This window comes from Anomalospiza imberbis, unplaced genomic scaffold (genome assembly GCF_031753505.1).
Source record: "Anomalospiza imberbis isolate Cuckoo-Finch-1a 21T00152 unplaced genomic scaffold, ASM3175350v1 scaffold_147, whole genome shotgun sequence".
In the NCBI taxonomy this organism is placed as follows: domain Eukaryota; kingdom Metazoa; phylum Chordata; class Aves; order Passeriformes; family Viduidae; genus Anomalospiza; species Anomalospiza imberbis.
The window spans coordinates 52,810-61,059 of record NW_027099782.1 but is presented as its reverse complement, the minus strand read 5'-3'; positions in this window follow the sequence as shown (position 1 = coordinate 61,059).

Genomic DNA, 8,250 nt, shown 5'->3' with positions numbered 1-8,250 from the left:
CCTCATGGTTCAGGATCCCGGAGCGGGGGAGGAGGAGGAGGGAGGGAGGAAGAGGCGCAGCGGCAGCAGGGAGCAGCCGGAGGAGAGGAGAGAAGGAATCGCGTGGCCCTGGCGCTGCCTGAGCTCGCAGCACCCCGGGAGCATCGCCCCCATCCCGCAGGTGCCCAGGGAGGGGGAGCTCGGCCCAAATATCCTGGGGCTGCCTGGGTTTGGGATTTTTTTTGGGGGGATGTTTGGAGCTGGCAGGGCTCCAAAGCCGAGCCGCAGCTGGCCCTCGGGGGGACATCGGGGGGTCCCCGAGAGGTGTTTTCGGGGGATCCCAGTGTGGGTGGCGGCAGAGCCCCGTCGGGGGGACACTGGTTTTGGGGAGCCCCGGGAGAGCCGCGGCTGCCCTGAGCGGGAGCCCCGAGAGAGGAGAGCCCCAGAAGCCCCAGCGGGGAACCCGAGAGGGGGGGACCCCTGGCAGTGCCGGCACCCCGGCAATGGGGGGTGCTGGGGCTGGAGGGGCGGCATGGCCGGGAAAGGGGTGCGGGGCTCCCGGGGCCGCCAGGGGCTGCTCCCAGCAGGAGCCCAGTTGCTGACAGTCACTCCCCATTATGATGCAATTTGCCCCCAGCACTGTTCCCGTTGTTCCCACTTTCATCCCGTGTGTTCCCAGTTCTCCCACTTGCCCCCAGAATAGTCCCAGTCACTCCCAGTAAGATCCCAGTATGAGTCCAGTATGATCCCAGTCTCTGCCAGCAGGGCCCCAGTCACTCACCCTTGTCCCCAGTTGCCCCCAGCGTGGTCCCAGTTGCCCCCAGCACATTCCCAGTGGCTCCATATGTGTCCCAGTCCTAGTGCAATGATGGGGAATACCAAATGCACTTGAGGCATCACGTACGGTTAACACCAAAGCTGTGGCTATGTTTGTGATGGGGTCATAGGTAAAGTTCACTAGGTTCCACCGGGATTGGAATTCCTTTTCAAAATCAGCGGCACTGTCCCAAACTATTTTCCGAATCTCAGTAGGAAAAGTGCCTTCTTCACCTTCTCTTATAATCGAGGCAGCAACCGACTGCATCCCTAATTGAGCCTGGATACAGCTGAGAGCTAAAGAAACGTTCTTTTGTGTGGCACCGAGTGCATCAATTACCAATTTGTGATCATTTACGCTTGCTTCCTCCCAACTTGGTAATATGTTTGATAGCAAGCGCTGATGTCTTCCCAAGGCCAATAAGGACGACTGCAGTGGTGGTTGGAATTTGGTCAAATCTAGTGGTGGCAGCCAATGTGTTCATTAATACTTCTGAATCAATGCTATTTAGAATTCCCAATCCTGTTCCCACAGCACCGGTTATGTCTCTTAGCATCCGTCTTTTAGAAGGGTTCCGCTGTCGCAACCAGGTCGTCCAACCCTGAAAAGAAGTTGACAAAAAAGGTGAACAAGCTGGCTGAATTTCTGAGACATTTTTTTGCATCAGCAAAATCAGGGGTATTTAACCCCATCGTTTGGGAATTGGGGAGTGTTTGACACCCCAGGATCTGGGATTTGGAGGGTTTGATCCTAAAATTTGGGGTTCGGGGCTGGGGGGTGGGGGGGTAGGGCTTGACATCCCAGAGTTTGGGTTTGAGGGTGTTTGACCCCCCCAGTGTTTGAACCCCCAGGATTTGGGGTCGGGGGGAGTTGACCCCAGGATCTGGGGTGTTTGACCCGCTGGGTTTGGGGTCGGGGTTGAGAGCAGAGCCATTTCCTGGAAACAGCGGCGGGACCGGGACTGGGAACAGGATCGGGATCGGGAATGGGAGTGGGATCGGGGTCGGGAATGAGATCGGGAACGGGAACAGAAATGGGAATGGGATTGGGATCGGGAACAGGATCAGGAACGGGATTGGGCTCGGGAAGGGGAGAGGCCCTGGCCCAATAATGGACCCCTCCCCCAGGGAGCGACCCTGCCCCAATCCCAGGATGGAGCAATCCCCTCAATCCCAGACCCCTCCCCAATTCCCAAACCCTCCCCAATGCCAGCCCCTGACCCAGTGCCAGACCCCTCCCCAGTCGCTGAACGGACCCTCCCTCAATCCCAGCCCGCCCCGATCCGGATCGGAGCCATCCCCGGAGCCTCCCCCATTCCCGGACCGGAGCCTTCAATCCCTTTTTGGGGCGGCTCCTGCCGCTTCCAGCCCATTTTTGGGGGATCCAAACGGCTCCGGGGACCCTCCCCACTTTGGGGGTGTTGGGGTGACCCCAGGGCCGCCCCGAGGGCCGAGGGGGGATGGAAACCCCCAAAGCCGGGGGGCTCCTGGGGGTCCCCAGTTCCCCCCGTCCCCACCCCAAAACAGCTCCTGGCCAATCAGAGCGCGCGGCGCTGCTGACAACTCAGTTGCCGGGCCGGCGATTTTCAGGCAATCAGCGCCTGCGATAGCGCTGCTCATCGGTTGCCAGGCAGATCAAAACGCTTCTCAATGCGCTAGCCAATCAGAGACTGCGCGGGGCCATTTCTAGCCAATCAGAGCGCTTGTTCTCGATGACTCCTCAGTCGCCAGGCGGACCCGCAGCGCCCAGCGCTCCCCGGGAGCGGAATTTGGGGAGGGGGGAGGTGACCCTGGGGATGGGGATGGGGCGTGCGGGGGCAGCTGGGGCCGGACTGGTGGCACTGGTGGTGCTGAGAGCCCCCCCGGCCGCGGGGGTCGCGGTGAGAAGGGGTTGGGGGCCCCAAATTAATCCAAAGAGGGATCGGGACCCCCCCCACGGAGCAGGAGGGGCCTGGAACCCCCAAAACCAAACACGGGGGAGGGGAGCGGGGACTGGGGGAACGATGGGGAAGGCGGGGGAAAGAGGGGGATGGGACACCCAAAAAGGATCAAGACAACTTGAGGTGGCCACCTTTCTATGTGGATGGTAGCCAATGGTAGCCAATGCTTTTTCCCAGTCCATGGGATCCCAGTCTGTGCAATCCCAGTCGATGTGGTCCCAGTCCATATAATCTCAACCCAGTTTATCCCAGTGTGTACCGTCCTGATCCCTATGGTCCCATTCCATATGGTCCCAGTCCATAGGATCTCAGTCCAGGTGATCCCAGCCCATGTTTGATCCCAGTCTGTGTGGTTCTGCACACACTGCCAGGGTCTGAAATTCCAGTCACCAGCCAGGAAAAAATGTTCCTGCCCTTGAATGTCCTTGCTGTCCTCTCAACGAGTTATAATAAAACTAAAAATCAATAAATTTTAATTTAAATAAAATAGAATAAAAATGAAATTTAAAAATTTCAACTCTTACAACCCTCCTAGGGCTCCGCTGCCGGAATCAGCAGGAGTGGTGTTGGCCTCTTCAGGGGAGTTAGAGTGGGACCCGACCAGAGCGGGGGCCCTTAAACCCCAAAAATCCACCCTGGGGGGCAAAACATCCCCTACAGCGGCTTGGAGTGAGTCCCCCAGAAAAATGTCACTTAAAGCTGTCATGATCACCCCTGAAAAGGGGCTTGTGGGGCTGTGGCCCCACAAACACCTGAAAATGGGGAGGAAAAAACACCCTTGGAGGGGTGAGGTCCCCCCAAACATCCCTAAAAAGAGAAAAACTCCTCTTCAGAGGGGCCTGAAGACCCTTCAGGGCCCTCGAGGAGGGACAAGATCCCCTCCTCTGCTGGGGCCTCTCTGAGCCGGGAGCTCTCCCGTTGGCGGCTGCCCTCGGGGAAGCCCCGAACGACGGCGGCTCCTGGGCTGAGCCCCCCTCAGCCGGGGCTGCGGAGGGAACTGGGGGGGCTGGGACGGGGCCTGGGTGTCCTGGGGTGACCTGGGGGAGCCTCAGTGGGTCCCACCTCCCCCTGTGCCCCCTCTCCCACCCCCTTCCCAATATTGCCCCCAAACAAAAGCTTGTGGCTGTGCCAGCGCCCCCACTGACCTCCAGCCCTGGGAACCTGGAGCAAGCGGAAACCACAACTTTGCAAATGCTACCTGTGCCTGAAGCAAATGGAAAGAGAACTGGGGTGTGAAAAATAAAGCTTGTTTATTTTCAGAAAAACAGCAAAGAAAACACAGAACACATTTACATTGTAAGAATATTTGTTAACAACATCTATCTATGGAACATATATACCCAAGAACATATCTAACTAAAAGTCTATGAAACGTATTTACAGAAGACAAAAAGAAGCCCTAAAACCTATAGCCTAAAGACAACAACAAACTCTATAAGGTATGTACAAAAGGGTGGCATCTCTGTCCGGGATCTCCATCGGTCCTTGAGGAAAAGCAAGAGGCACAGTCACTCCAATCAGGCAGAGAGGGCTCTTCCATGTGCCCCCAGGCTGGCCCAGCAAGCGCAGCACAGGCTGGGGATGGCCACCAGAACCCAATGCACCGGGTCCCACATCCCTGAGCAGGGACCACCCAGCCCAGTCCCAGCCTGGCAGCAGGGGACCCGCTCTGCCTGTGGGGACCACATGCCTGTCCTGCTGCTGGTATTGCTCTTCATCCCAAGATCATGGCCTCTTCCTCATCTTTCTCATCAATGTCCATGTCCTCAAGGTACTCTTCCATTTCCAAGTCCATCTCCTCTTCCACATCTACCTCCATCTCTTCTTCACCAGTCTCTTCTCCATCCACTTCCATCTCCTCCTCTGGATCAATCTCCATGTCCACCTCCATCTCTTCCTCTCCAGTCTCTTCTCCATCCACTTCCATCTCCTCCTCTGTATCCATCTGCATGTCCACCTCCATCTCTTCCTCTCCACTCTCTTCTCCATCCACTTCCATCTCCTCCTCTGTATCAATCTCCATGTCCACCTCCATCGCATTGTCTCCACTCTCTTCTCCATCCACTTCCATCTCCTCCTCTCTATCAGCCTGCATGTCCACCTCCATCTCGTCCTCTCTGTCGGTGACAGCCTGCAGAGGTAGCAACACCTCAGAGTGGGGTCCCTGTCCCACCCCATCCCCACAGAACTCCAGCCCAGCCGGGCAGCTGGGGGGGGTCCACCTCCATGGAATGGCACTGTACCTTCCTCAGGACAAATGTGAGCATCCTGCAGGGACGGATGACAAAATCCAGGCAACAGAGAGCTTTCAGGACTGATGGGAGTATCAGGGCGCAGGTGACAAGAAGGGTGACAGGGAGCATGGTGAAGGGTGAGCTGGCACGAGGGCTGGCACAGGGTGGGCTGACACAAGGGCCAGTGGTTGTGTTGTGCTCTTTGCTGGACGCTGGAAGTTCCTGCTGGAACATCACATCTGTGACATCACAGTGGATCTAAAGAGCATCTTGTTCCGAGCTGAGCAATCTTCCCCAGCCCATGCTGCTCACAGCCCTGTTGCCAAGGATGGGGCATCCACAGCCTGGGCCAGTGCCTCAGCAGCCTCCGTGTAAAAGAGCAGCTCCCTCAGATCCAACTTCAATCAGCCTCCTGCAGTTGAAAGCCATCCCCCCTTGTCCTGTTGCCACGGGCCCGGCTGAACACTGTCCCCGTCTTTCCTGTGGGACCCTTCCAGTCCTGCAGAGCTGCACTGAGGCCTCCCCAGTGTCTCCTCTTTCCAGGCTGAGCATCCCCAGCCCCACTTGGACGGCAGTCAGGTAGATCAGGGGGAGTCAAGGCTGAAGTCAAACAGCATCAGGAACTGAGAGGTGGAATCTTTAGGCCCAGGTTTGCCTCTGTAATAACAGTGGAGGGGAAGATGGTGGGACACTGGCTCTGTTCTAACCGCTGATTATTTTCTTTTTTTTTTTTTTTTCTTCTTTTCTGTCATGCTGATGCAGGTGTTGCTGTTTGCAAAGAAGCTTGGCACAATATCCATTGTCTTCTCCATTTGTGAAACACCGAGCAGAGTCTGGGCAGGCTGATGATGCAGAGCAAAACCTGCAAATACACCGGTGATCCTGAGCCTGGAGGATGCAGCTAAACCCGGCCAAAAATAATTTCTGGAAAGTCAAGCCTGGTTTACATTTTCTTGAGTTTGGCTATCCCTGAACCGTGGGAGGGGGCATTCGGGGGAGGGGGTACCACAGGGGTTCCCCTCCCCCATTTTTGGGGGGTCTCCCATGGTGCCCCCTCCCCAAAAAGCTCCGCGGGCCCCCTGAAGCGGCTTCTGTTCCACCGGCCGGTGCCCCCTGATCCAGGACTGCCCCAGGTGAGTCTGGGGCGCTCTGGGGGGATTCTGGGGGGATTTTGGCAGCATTTTTGGGCATTGGGGGATTTTGTTGGTAACATAGGGGGAATTACTGAATTTTGGAGAGAATTACTGGCTTTGGGGGGTTATGGGACTTTGCAGGGTTTTGTGGAATTGAGGATTTCGATGATTTTTTTAGGGTTTTGTGGGGTTTTTTTGGGGGGGTTTATTGAAATTTTTGGGAGTTTTTTTTTTTAATTTTGGTGGGTTTCACTGTGATTTTGTTGGATTCTTTGGGGTTTTGGAGGGTTTTATTGGGATTTTGGGGGGATTTTGGGGGGTTTTAGTGGAATTTTGGGGGGCTTTGGAGTTTTCCCAGGGTGTGGGGAAGGGCTGAGAGGCACCAACATCTCCTTTAAACCCCTGAAAGTCTCAATAAACCCCATGAAAGCGCAATTAAATCTCACAAATTCCCATTAGAACACCCTCGAATCCCAATAAAAGCCCACAAAATCCCAATTAAACCCCACAAATCCCCCCCCAAAAATGTCTCCAAAACCACAACAAGCCCCACAGAATCCTCACGAGACCCAAAGAAATCTTGGCAACACCCAAAAAAACCCACAAACCCCCCGCAAAATCCCCGCTAAAATTCCTAACAAACCCAAATCCCCAAAGAATCCCACTAAATGCCCCAACAATTCCAATAAAATGCCTCCAAATCCCCTAAAAATCCCAATAAAACCCAGAAATAATTCCAGAGGATCCCACAAAATCCCCACAAAATCCCAGTAAAACCTTCCAAAAGTCAAAAGAAAACAGGAAAAATTTCAATTAGCCCCAAATACCCCCAGGAAAACAACTTCCCACTCAAAGCACCAATAAAACCCCTCAAAACCAAACTCCCCAAAATCCCCCAACTGCCTCCAAACCCAATAATTCTCCCCAAAAACCCCAACAATTCCCTGTAAACTCCCAACACAATTCCCAAAAGCCCAAAAAAGCCCCAGATGCCCAAACCCCTCCCGAGCCCTCCCTGGTCCCTCCCGGTCCCGCCCAGGCCCGTCTGGGGCCGCGGCCAAAATTGCCCGGAGCGGACGCGGAGGTCCCGGAGCGACCCCGGAGCCGATCCCGGGCTCGGCCTCGGGCTCGGCCCCTTTGGGGGATTTTGGGCCGAACTGGGCAGGTTTAGGGTGGGCTTCAGATCCCTTGCGGGGATCCCGAGCCTTTTCGGGTGGATTTTCAGCCCCTGTGGCTGATTTGAGGCCGAATCTGGTGGGGTTTAGGGGGGATTTCAGACCCCTTTGGGTGATTTTAGGTCCATATGGGTGAATCTTAATCTTGTGTGCATGATTTTAGGTCCCTTTTTTGTGATTTAGGGTCCATTTAAGTAGTTTTTTTTTGCTTCTTTGGGCAATTTTAGGTCAAACCAAGCCATTAAGGTGATTTTAGGCCAAAGCAGGTACTTTCAGGGTGGATTTTAGCTGCATTTGAGGGATTTAAGGGTGATTTTAAGCCATTTCATGTGTCTTTTAAAACATTTGAGGCAATTTTAGACCCCATTGTTTGGATTTTAGAGCCCTTTGGATACTTTTAATACCATTTGGCTGATGTCAGGCCGAACCATGTGGATGTAGGTTGCATTTGATGCCCTTTTGGGTGATTTTAAACCAAACCGGGCTTTTTTAGGACAGCGCGTCCCCTTGGCCCCGCTCCTTTCCCCTCACGGTTCCGCCCTTTCCTCGCTCCTTTCCCCTCATGGTTCTGCCCTTTCCTCGCCCCCTTTCCCCTCACGGATAAGGATCCCGGAGCGGGGGATGAGGAGGAGGGAGGGAGGAAGAGGCGCAGCGGCAGCAGGGAGCAGCCGGAGGAGAGGAGGGAAGGAATCGCGTGGCCCTGGCGCTGCCTGAGCTCGCAGCACCCCGGGAGCATCGCCCCCATCCCGCAGGTGCCCAGGGAGGGGGAGCTCGGCCCAAATATCCTGGGGCTGCCTGGGTTTGGGGTTTTTTTGGGAGGGATATTTGGAGCTGGCAGGGCTCCAGAGATCAGCCGTGGCGGGCCTTAGGGGGACATCATGGGGTCTTGAGGTCGGGAGCGGCTACACCCGGTATGAGACCAGTCACTCCCAGTATGAGCCTGGTTAAGGTCTTTCAGCTCCTGCCAAAGGTC